This window comes from Notolepis coatsorum (genome assembly GCF_963971535.1).
Source record: "Notolepis coatsorum genome assembly, chromosome: 14".
NCBI classification, from domain to species: domain Eukaryota; kingdom Metazoa; phylum Chordata; class Actinopteri; order Aulopiformes; family Paralepididae; genus Notolepis; species Notolepis coatsorum.
The window spans coordinates 24778119-24790765 of NC_140178.1; positions in this window are offsets into that span (position 1 = coordinate 24778119).

A 12647-nucleotide genomic window follows, 5' to 3' on the forward strand; every position below is an offset into this window, starting at 1 on the left:
ACACACACACACACACACACACACACACACACACACACACACACACACACACACACACACACAACACTCATACTGCAACTGCTAAAATAATCACTTTAAACAAAATGTCACTTTAAATAATGGAAAAGTCACTTTAAAGGAAGGAGGTATTGTATAGTATAGTTTAGATACATTAAGTATAACAACTAGTTGTAAATTGTATATTGTATAGTAGCGTACATAGGAACCAGTTTCTCAGGAACTTAGCATGTCTTTTTTTTTATCATGCACATCTTGTGTCTTACCTATTTCTTAAATTTTTTGTATGCCTATTTTATTATTGTATTTTGCACAATCGATGCCGGCATGACCACCCGCATTTCACTGTATGCCCTGCATGTATGTGACAAATAAACCTCTTGATTCTTGATTCTTATTTGTCTCTTTTTACTGCCTTTTATTTCTTAAAATGTATATAATGTAAACAAAATGTATATAATGACAGCACTGCTTATAGCCATCTGAGAGCAACACAGACTAGAAGAGAGAGAGACGTCAGCAGGCAGTGTGTCTCCACGGCGAGCAGGATGTAAGAGGCTTGACGGTCATACCTTCATCTTGATAAGGATTGCATTAGCAGAATGGTCAGAGAGAGAGACACCACTAGAAACAGACGTTTAATGTGGGTGAAGGGTGAACAGCAGTTGCCATGGCAACGTCACATGGTAACAAGAAGAGGGGCGGGGCCTGTCATTGCTATGGTGAGGATAATATAATGGAGTTTTCTTCCGGGTACAGTTAGAATGAGAAACGAACCACACCGAAGAGCGCACGCGTTGATCAGAGACTTTCATCCCTCTCCACCCTCACTGGGTGGGGGAGGGGAGTGACACCTCATCATTAGCTTCGGCTAACAGAGAAGGGTTTTGGCTAACGATGAGGCCTCAGCCACCATTGGACTAACAGCAGACAAGACGATAGAATAATGAATTTAGAAGGCGGTCAGGTGGCGTAGCGGAGATTGCGTTCGTCACCAACCCCGGAGACGCTGGATTCGCCTGTTCGAATCCAGCTCACAGCTCCGGGGTTGTCACCAGCTTGGCTGGCCGTTCACACTAATACAATTGGCAGTATTAGAGGGTGGGAGAAGCTGGCAGGGTGGGTCCGGGTCGTTGTAAACAGCGACTCCTACAGTTCGGTCGGGGAGCCTGCTAAGCGCGGATAGGATCTAAGGGCGGTAGTGTGATCCTTCCACACGTTACACACTCTCAGTGAGAGTCCGCGCTGCCAGGTGAAAAGAAGCGGTTGATTGGCTAGACGTGTGTCGGAGGAAGCACGTGATAGCCTCCACTCTCCCAGACCGACTGTGGGGGGTAAGTGCGCAGCGACCAGGGCCCCGTTCCATGTACCTGGATAACTGAGTTAGCCGGATAACTTTAGCTGGATAACTGGGTTAGCCGGACTTTCCGGTTTCATGTACGTAGATTTTCCAGATCACCATGCCAACAGATCCAAAAGTTTGAGTTCAAGTTCAAGTTAGCCCGATCACGCAGAGCCACGCCCCCGCAAAGAAGTGACAGCTCGTTTCCTGAAACTATTCCCACAGTCTACGATCTGCATTATACCATTCTGAATTACGTTTTTGTGCTCCATTCTTCCAGAGGGGGCTTTTGAAATGTAAAATAGACCCAAAATGCTGATATTAAATTCACTTTGTCCTAAATAATGCACGTTATATATACCGTGGCGACGGTGGCGCTCGCTCGTGCGATGTACACAAAAATGTGGTTATTTTAATTGTAACTGGGATTAAGATGTCTGATGAGATGCGCTGTTTGACGGATTTGAGAAATTGAATGAGCCGTTGACGTCACATGAATGAATGAGGATAAATAAATAAAACTTCATTCAAAATAAGGAATATTCTAAACACGGGTCTCTCGTTCATTAATGTATAAACAATGAATTTATCCCATCTGGCACAGTGGCCCAGCGGTAGTGCTCAAGCCTGCCAACCTTGCGACCCGGTTTCAAATCCCGGTGTTTCCAATATGATTTTTTTGAATATAATATTAATGATTATACGCCAAAGTAGCCTGGTTTTAAGTTAAAATATTATAAATCTACATGCATTGAGGATGTCATTCTTTATATAGCTCTCAACGTGCACCAAATTGAATTATTCCTATATTGCAAAAAAAAGGAGACGACTAGGGTCTTGAACCCCGGTCGTCCGTGTGAAAGTCAAAAGAACAACCCGTTAGACCACATTGGAGATAAGTTAAAGATTGACTATACATCAATCAATGGGCAAGAGGGCCGTATCGTAATTCTGTATAACAGTTAACTAATCATTTTCGCTAGCAAGATCTCATTTGATTATTCAATCCAGCAGGCAAGTTTAAAGAAATATAATCTGATTGATTGAGGTAATGAGGGACTTAGAATTAGCCTATAGATAACGCATTTAACTTGTCGGCGAGGCGATTGAGCCGTATTGCAATCTGTCAATAAAGTCTTAAATCAATTAATCAATCAATGCCGTTGAGAATCAGGGTCTCTGCCATCGATACGTGCTGGCTTTTCACCTAAAACGGCCGCGCGCATTTAGCCTGACTCGCAAGTCTGGCTTGAGTTAACGAGACTGAATCCACCTTTGTGAAACAGGAAAATCCCGGCTTCGAACATCGGGTTAACTGAAGCTGGATAATGGACATCTTGATCGACTTAGTTGAACCACGTACATGAAACAGGGCCCAGGAAGGGGATTGGGAATTGGCATAACGACTAACATTGGGATGGGAGAAAATCGGAGGAAAAAGGAGGGGGAAAAAGATCAATAAAAAAAAAAAAAATAATGAATTTAGTGTTCCATCAAAGACTTTTCAAGGACAATACGAGATGGGTAACATCTGAGGCTTTTGTTTATGTAATAAACAACGGGTTCCAAGAAAGGTAACATGTCTGACGGTGTGAACTATTATGATTACGGATTGCATTAAAGGGGAATGACCACGATGTACAGCCAGTATGAGAAGACGTCGGAGAAATAAAACACAAAGCAGAAACTACACGGGCCAACAGATGAAGAAGTGATAAGGGGCTGATTGTGGTTGAATCAAATCTGGCTACCACTGTAGTACAAATACAGGATGGAGAGCTTCTACCATGGCTACCACTGTAGTACTAATGCAGGATATATACAGGATGGAGGACTTCTACCATGGCTACCACTGTAGTACTAATGCAGGATATATACAGGATGGAGAGCTTCTACCATGGCTACCACTGTAGTACTAATGCAGGATATATACAGGATGGAGGACTTCTACCATGGCTACCACTGTTGTAGGTACTAACACCTTGAGAGAGGGTTTAAAGGAGGAGGCTATACACCTTGAGAGAGGGTTTAAAGGAGGAGGCTATACACCTTGAGAGAGGGTTTAAAGGAGGAGGCTATACACCTTGAGAGAGGGTTTAAAGGAAGAGGCTATATACCTTGAGAGAGGGTTTAAAGGAGGAGGCTATACACCTTGAGAGAGGGTTTAAAGGAGGAGGCTATACACCTTGAGAGAGGGTTTAAGGGAGAAGGCTATACACCTTGAGAGAGGGTTTAAAGGAGGCTATACACCTTGAGAGAGGGTTTAAAGGAGGCTATACACCTTGAGAGAGGGTTTAAAGGAGGCTATACACCTTGAGAGAGGGTTTAAAGGAGGAGGCTATACACCTTGAGAGAGGGTTTAAGGGAGGAGGCTATACACCTTGAGAGGGGGTTTAAAGGAGGAGGCTATACACCTTGAGAGAGGGTTTAAGGGAAGAGGCTATACACCTTGAGAGAGGGTTTAAAGGAGGAGGCTATACACCTTGAGAGAGGGTTTAAGGGAAGAGGCTATACACCCTGAGAGAGGGTTTAAGGGAAGAGGCTATACACCTTGAGAGAGGGTTTAAAGGAGGAGGCTATACACCTTGAGAGAGGGTTTAAGGGAAGAGGCTATACACCTTGAGAGAGGGTTTAAGGGAAGAGGCTATACACCTTGAGAGAGGGTTTAAAGGAGGAGGCTATACACCTTAAGAGAGGGTTTAAAGGAGGAGGCTATACACCTTGAGAGAGGGTTTAAGGGAAGAGGCTATACACCTTGAGAGAGGGTTTAAAGGAGGAGGCTATACACCTTGAGAGAGGGTTTAAGGGAAGAGGCTATACACCCTGAGAGAGGGTTTAAGGGAAGAGGCTATACACCTTGAGAGAGGGTTTAAAGGAGGAGGCTATACACCTTGAGAGAGGGTTTAAGGGAGGAGGCTATACACCTTGAGAGAGGGTTTAAGGAGGAGGCTATACACCTTGAGAGAGGGTTTAAGGGAGGAGACTATACTCACCGCTCTCATACTTGCAGTTGATCAGGTTGATGGTGAGTCATCTGGAAGAGAAGAGAGAACAGAACAGACAACAACAACAACAACAACAACAACAGATATCTCTTGCCACTACACATCAACTTCAATCTGATGCATGTATGTAACCAATTAAGCACGGCTGGGATCTTGTAAATGCTGATTAATTTCCTTCTGAAAATGTCTGTATAGGTCCTAGTATAGGATATACAAATATTTAGGATATAAACTGACCAAAAACAGTCAAACTAAATTAATGCGTGCAAAACTGTTTAGACGCATTGTTTTCTGGTGAAGTGCCCCTTTAAGTACAATCATGAAATTAATAAAAATGTACTACTGCAAGCATGTATGTTGCCGGTCAGCGGGAGCAGAACAAGAGTTATGGATGTAACAACGACTCTCTGGTTGAACAAGAGATACAAGAGACCATTCACCAAGTTTAAACTGGCCATTCTGTCTTTACATGTATTCATAATAATTTTTTATTTTTATTTTTTTTTAAGAACCCAACCCAACACACAATAGTCTCTCTAGTCTCTCTGTGTCTCTGTCTGAGCTCATCCCCTCTGAGAGGCTGACAGACTGCATGCACCTGTCTCTGTACCAATCACAAAGCCAGCAGAAGCCCCAGCCTGTCTCTGTACCAATCACAAAGCCAGCAGAAGCCCCAGCCTGTCTCTGTACCAATCACAAAGCCAGCAGAAGCCCCAGCCTGTCTCTGTACCAATCACAAAGCCAGCAGAAGCCCCAGTCTGTCTCTGTACCAATCACAAAGCCAGCAGAAGCCCCAGTCTGTCTCTGTACCAATCACAAAGCCAGCAGAAGCCCCAGTCTGTCTCTAATATACCAGCCAGCACATAGCACTCTGCACCTACTGTATGTCTATGGCTCTGGGTATTTTGAAGTGTTTGTATACTGCCACCAGCTGTTGGAAGGAGCACACTACAGCAACACAAACACCAGAACTCAATTCATGGTCATAAATTATAAAGCACGTGGATTCTGCATCCTACAACAGGAGTGTTGGGCTGGGGCCAGGGTGGGACATTAATACCAGCCACTAAGCATGTGCTGGTTAATATTGTATGTGGCTGGTAGTGGGGGTGGAACGATACACACATTTTCAGATTCAATAATTTCTTTTATTTAGAAGTCATGATTCAATTTTATTTTCTTTCTATACACCTTTAATGTGTTTTTGATTCATACTATAGAGCTCTACTTATATATTATACTGCACAGTTTGGTTTGGCTCAGACAAATATTTTGTGTGTGTGTGTGTGTGTGTGTGTGTTGGTGCATAGCGTATACACTCCCCTCCCCCCTAACCACTCTATGATAATAGGATGCGCAGGCAGTCTGCAGATGACTAGACCCATGCCTTGTTCATACCTGGCATTAAGATCCCATCTGGGTGATCCGATCACAAGTGGAATCAGCTCTGAATACGTCCGTTCACACCTGGCATTAGAATGTGTCTTGAGTGTGTCTCGAGTGACCAGACCAGTGAGACCAGTGAGACCACTTCTGATCGGATCTCACTTCCCAGCTCAATATGCAAATAAACACATACATAGGCCTACGCTTACATTACTAAAGAGTCGATGCGTGCAAGTTAGATAATACAACGGCGCATATGCAGTGTTTCCATTACATTTACAATGTGAAATGAAATCCCTTTAATTTAGAGAGACTAAACAACTTTTCAAATGCTTCCTGACAGTGAGAATGGAAGGGCATCACACTAAATAACCTGGTGGCCAGACCAGTTCTGATTTTCATTATAACGTTACGCACTGCTCGTCTTGACTCTCGAAATGAATAAAGGAAACAAGATGATTCACACACAATTCCAGAAAGTTCCATTTATGCACACATATATGGCCGGGGGTGGGCTATCCAATTTGTTATTCTTCCATATTTTAGTTGTGCCTACACCTCGCCTGCATTCTGCACAAATTCTGCTTTCCTGTTATATTTCGTTACTGGCTGCACATCTTGCTCGCCCTTTTGGACTAGCTCGTTTATACCCATTGTATACATTGAAAGTATTACTCATGCACCTTACATCTATCCAGCCACGCCCACTTCTGGCTATGTATATAACCCCGTGGCGTGGCTGTGCTCCCCCTTTCTCGTTCTTTCATTCGAAAGTTTTTGCTCAGAAGCATCCTGCACTGGACCCGGGGGCAGGGCCACGTCCCACGTGACGGTCTTCGCTGACACTTCGGGCCAATACAGTAGGGAGTAGTTGGCCTTTAATTAACGTATTGGGAATGGGAAGTCTGTGAATCTGGTCCCGGGTGTTACGACACTGTCTTGGGGACCGGTACGTCCTGGTCTGGTCGAACAGCATTACGGCGTTTATGTGGTCAGACAGGAGGGAGTACGTCTCTGCCAGGCGGCAGTCGAGCTCTGCTCTTGCTAAGGAATCTGCCAGCCTGTGGGCCCTATACATTTCCAGGAGGAAATAACGGGGCAGATCGGACGTCACAGGGGGGTTCCCCACCCAGCGTGTGGGCCACCATGGAGTTGCTTTTGAGCAGTCAGTCCCGCTAGCGCCCCCTGTGGTTTTTAATCAAACGTGCACCCCCCGCCTGGTATACCAGTTTTTAAAGCAGTGCGGCTACATTGGGGACATCGCGCCGGACCGGATCAGTCTAGCCTGGTGTTCACCAGGCGACAGTCGAGCTCTGCTCTTGCTAAGGAATCTGTCTGCCTGAAGGCCCTATGCATTTCCAGGAGGAAATAACAGGGCAGACCTGACGTCACGGGGGGGGCCCCCCGCCCAGCGGGTGGGCCATCGAGGTACTGTTTTTGAGCAGTCAACACCTCTAAACGGCCTACTCACCTTGTGCGTTTTTAGGGAGCTGCGCCCTATTCGAGTTCTATCCCTCCGCTCCTCATTAGGACGAGTGTGAGGGCCAGGACCCTCCCCATTTTCTGATGGTCATAAAGGAGACCTCAGGGGGTACATTTATCGGGGCTACGCGCCTTGCTCCGCCCATTTGTCCAAAAGAGCGAGCAAGACGTGCAGCCAGTAACAAAATATAACGAAGGTTATCCTATAACCATAGTTATATGATTACTGGCAAACGTCTTGCTTTGCGGCCCTGAGGACCCCTGACTGTTTTTCGAATGAAACTCAGACTCGGAAGGGGGAGCACAGCCACGCCACTGGGTTATATACGTAGCCGGAAGTGGGCATGGCTGGATAGACGCATGAGTAATACTTTCAATGTATACAATAGGTATAAACGAGCTAGTCCAAAAGGGCAAGCAAGACGCTTGCCAGTAATCATATAACTAGGGTTATAGGATAACCATCGTTTGCCAAATGAATCGAAAGTACCCAGAAATTATACTAAAGTGAAAGTATGGGTACCCGTCTCAAAGTCTTAATCAAGTAAAAGTCAGAGTATCTGGCTAAAAACACACTTGAGTAAAAGTAAAACAGTTTCTACTTTTAAATGTCGTTAAGTACTAAAAAGTTAAAGTAAAAACTTGTTTTTTGACTGTCTATTCTTCTGATAGAAGGTGTTTAATCAAAGATCCCCGCTTTCTATTCTTGCACAAGGACAAATCAGTATGGGTATGGGCGGGATAATTTTTCATTGGTGGGGTTTTTGATTGGCTGTTTTTAAATAAAGTGTGGCCGCGGGATTAATAACGTTAAGTGGGCCAGAGAAATTAAAGGTTATTTGATAACCTAGTTATATGAATACTGGCTGAGCGTATCGCTCTGCCAATGAGATATCCTCTTATCTCTACGCACATAGCGTGCACGCGAAACGAACAAATGCACCCACTTGCATCTGACCAAGCCACTCCCATGCGTCTCCCTATATGATGCCGGAAATGGTCACGCTCCACCTTCCTCAGAACGATTTCCATAAGCGGAAACCCATCCAAGGGACCTCAGGGCGCTAAGGCCATGGTTACACTGGGGTAAAACAGCAACGTTGTATTTTCGAATGATTACGTTTGCATGTCCAAGTAAAAAAGAAACGCCATTTTGGCAGGAAAACGCGTTTTCCTAGTGGCAACACTGAAAGGGTGTCTTCGTTTTGGAAACTCGCCGAAACTCACAGACAATGGTGCCATGTAATTTGCGCGAGCCGGATACGGAGCCATTTCTTGCCCAAAGCCCATGCGCAGTAGTAAACACCGACTTAGCTCAACTGGTAAGTCCGCTGGCTGTGGATCCTATGGTCACAGGTTAAAATCGCCGGAAATGGTCATACCCCAAATTTTGGGGTAGTTTCTGGTATTTTGGGGTATACTTTGGGGTATTTTGGGGTAGTTTCTGGTATTCTCTGGTATTTTCTGGTATTTTGGGGTATTTTGGGGTAGTTTCTGGTATTTTGGGGTATACTTTGGGGTATTTTGGGGTAGTTTCTGGTATTTTCTGGTATTTTCTGGTATTTTGGGGTAGTTTCTGGTATTTTGGGGTATACTTTGGGGTATTTTGGGGTAGTTTCTGGTATTTTCTGGTATTTTGGGGTATTTTGGGGTAGTTTCTGGTATTTTGGGGTATACTTTGGGGTATTTTGGGGTAGTTTCTGGTATTCTCTGGTATTTCCTGGTATTTTGGGGTATTTTGGGGTAGTTTCTGGTATTTTGGGGTATACTTTGGGGTATTTTGGGGTCGTTTCTGGTATTTTCTGGTATTTTCTGGTATTTTGGGGTATTTTGGGGTAGTTTCTGGTATTTTGGTGTATACTTTGGGGTATTTTGGGGTAGTTTCTGGTATTTTCTGGTATTTTGGGGTATTTTGGGGTAGTTTCTGGTATTTTGGTGTATACTTTGGGGTATTTTGGGGTAGTTTCTGGTATTTTCTGGTATTTTGGGGTAGTTTCTGGTATTTTGGGGTATACTTTGGGGTATTTTGGGGTAGTTTCTGGTATTTTCTGGTATTTTCTGGTATTTTGGGGTGATTAGTAGGACCCGTCTGCGCCCTCTAACGGCATACCGGAAGTCCAGGTAATTACTAGTTTTTGTTTAGTTTTTGTAAATATTGCCTTGAAATAGAGAAGCTGAAAAAGGTAGCAGGATGTAGCATTCAATATATAAAGAAACTATATTGTCAACAGATATGGTTGAAAAACAAACAATGTTTTAAATGTAATTGTAGATACATTGTAGTTACGGCGTGGTACCGCGTGGCATGAGCACTGCACCCCTGGTCAGACAGTATAGGCTGAGTACTTTATTATTTAAAGAAGGTAAGTTAGAGTGTTGTGTTCATTCATAGTTAAAGACAGTAGAAGTTGGGTAGCCTTATCTAAAGATGGTGATATATCACATTCACACTGCAAGTGATTTGGATTGACTTTAGAGACAGACTAACACAGGGTTAGAACATACTGTACAGTAACTAGAAGTGACAACTGATGAACCACAAAGCCACATGACTTAGCCTCAGCCCTGCCCTGTAAACACAGTTTCACACACACGCACACACACTTTGTATAAGCATCCCATACAACCATAGCAAGTCCGACACCAGTAACATAATGACTGTGGTGTAATTAATACCATCAACACTACAGTGATGAGATATTCCTTGTTAATTAGACAAACTACTCACACACACGCACACACACGCGCGCGCACACACACACACACACACACACACACACACACACACACACACACACACACACACACACACACACACACACACACACACACACACACACACACACACACACACACACACACACACACACACACACACACACACACACACACACACACACACACACACACACACACACACACACACACACACACACACACACACACACACACACACACACACACACACACACACACACACACACACACACACACACACACACACACACACACACACACACACACACACACACACACACACACACACACACACACACACACACACACACACACACACACACACACACACACACACACACACACACACACACACACACACACACTATAGCCTACTGTAGCTCATATCACTTAATATAAACAGCTGCCCCTTTTCAAATAAATAACAGCTTTCTATTCAATAAATAAAGATATTTTGTACTGCCTATCAAAATAAAAAGCAGCTCTAATATATAGCACTTTAAATAGTCAACATGTGGTAAAATAATACAAGAAAATTGCAACAATTAAATGGTCAATGCATGGACGTGCAACATGTGCTTAGCTGGTTACTCAGATTTTTAAATGATGGTGTAAGAACACAAGCTGGTCTACATGATCAGGTGTCAATTTGCTTCACTGAGCTGTAACAAAGGTTATGGATTATATAACCCTACTTATATTAATACTGGCAAAGCATCTTGCTGTAGTGGATAATGGACCACTCCAGCGCCAATAGGTGCCCACTGAATGCACCTATCACTGACCACAACCACACCACACTGCTTTACATATAGGCAGGCGTGGTTGTCGCTAATCGTCCTCCCAAACCTTCTTTCACACAAAAAGAAACGGACAACATGGAGTAAAAGCAAGACGCTTTGCCAGCATTAATATAATTAGGGTTATAATTCATAACCTTCATTATATCCTGTACTGTATTAATATAACTAGGGTCATAACCTTCATTATATCTCATACTGCATTTAGCAGAGTTAGTTATCATTAGTAACTAACTAACGCTAATACATTTGGGTTAATGTCAGCTCGGCTGCAAATTGCCTATAGTATTGCAAATATCCATGCCACAGTAGGAATGACATGACAGTTACTGACCTTTGAGTAGACATAATGTTAGGTTCTGATTGTTTTCATCTAATGATAAACTGGCCTTCTACATAATTCCAATTGACATTTGAGCAAATTAGGCACAAAACCTCCCAGACGTACATTTCTCCCCCCTTAGTACAGGTGGAATTCAGAGAACTGAAGTTGTTAATGCCAACGACCGCTCACTCGCAATGTAAGCTAGCACAGCTCGTGATACAGGTGGTATTCAAAGAACTGAGGTTGTTAACGTCAACGACCGCTCACTCACAATGTAAGCTAGCGCACCTCTTAGTACAGGTGGTATTCAAAGAACTGAGGTTGTTAACGTCAACGACCGCTCAGTCGCATTGTAAGCTAGCGCACCTCATGGCTCAATTCGTTGTATAAACACAGACTGGGAAATACACAAAGGCAAGCATGGTAACATGGAATAAACCTGCTCTACAGTTGGAGAAACACTGGAGTAGATTCTCACTGACGCACAAAAATAACAAAGGAAAAGTTGGAAGAGCGAAGCTGCCTCTGGCGACGCACGGATCCATGCACCATCCTGACATGCTGCACCTGGGTGCTTTTAGCAGCTGGGGTGGCGGCTTTCGTGTTGTGAATATCTTCCCCATACTGGCCACAGATTTTATGCGGCACTGTGTATTGGTTAACACTGTCACCTCACAGCAAAAAGGTCCTGAGTTCGATTCCCGCTTGGGGACCAGGTTGCCAGGTACCCAGGTGGGGTATCTCCCGGGCCTTTCTGTGTGGAGTTTGCATGTTCACCCCGTGCTCGCAAAGGTTTCCCCTCCATAAAAAGAGATAACCCCAATGGAAAAACATGCAGAACAGATCGTCCCTGACAAAGACAGACAGGAGCACATGGATTGGTCCTCGGGGCGCAGCCCACGCCGCAGCCCATGTCTGCTCCTGGCTGCCCTTGGGGGGAAGGACGGCGGGATCGGGATGGGTCAAGCGCAGAGAGGCATTTCACCGGCGACCCAATGCATGTGTGTGTTCCTGTGTGTCGCTTATCTTGCATGTGTGTGTTCATCTGCATGACTTCTTCTTCTACAATTGGATTCGAGGATGATTTAGGGGGTGCAGCTAAAGGACTTTGCTTAGTCTGACTGCTCTCTCCACATTACACGTTACTGCTGTACCACCAGAGTAGGAGAAAGTGGCTACTGCACATGCGTCCCACAAAACGTCCCTACCAGATCGTCCATGACTGAGTGAGTGGATGAGCGAGTGACCACAGTTTGCCACGCATAGCCCACGGCTGCAGTCCTGCGTGCCGCAGGGGAAAGAGGATAAAGACAACACCCTCTCCCGTGCTTATGCATGTTCCCAAGGCTTATTAAGCATCTTATGCGGCAAAGAAAATACAAGCGTTCTCCATAGAAAGGAGCAGCTTGATGTTCATGTTCGTGACAACACGACTGAATGGAATGCAGGTCAAACTGTGCCAAGCTGTTGTCAAGACAGGCGGACCAGAGATTGTTTGACTTCCGTCTCTCCTTCTCTCTCCTCTCCCCCCT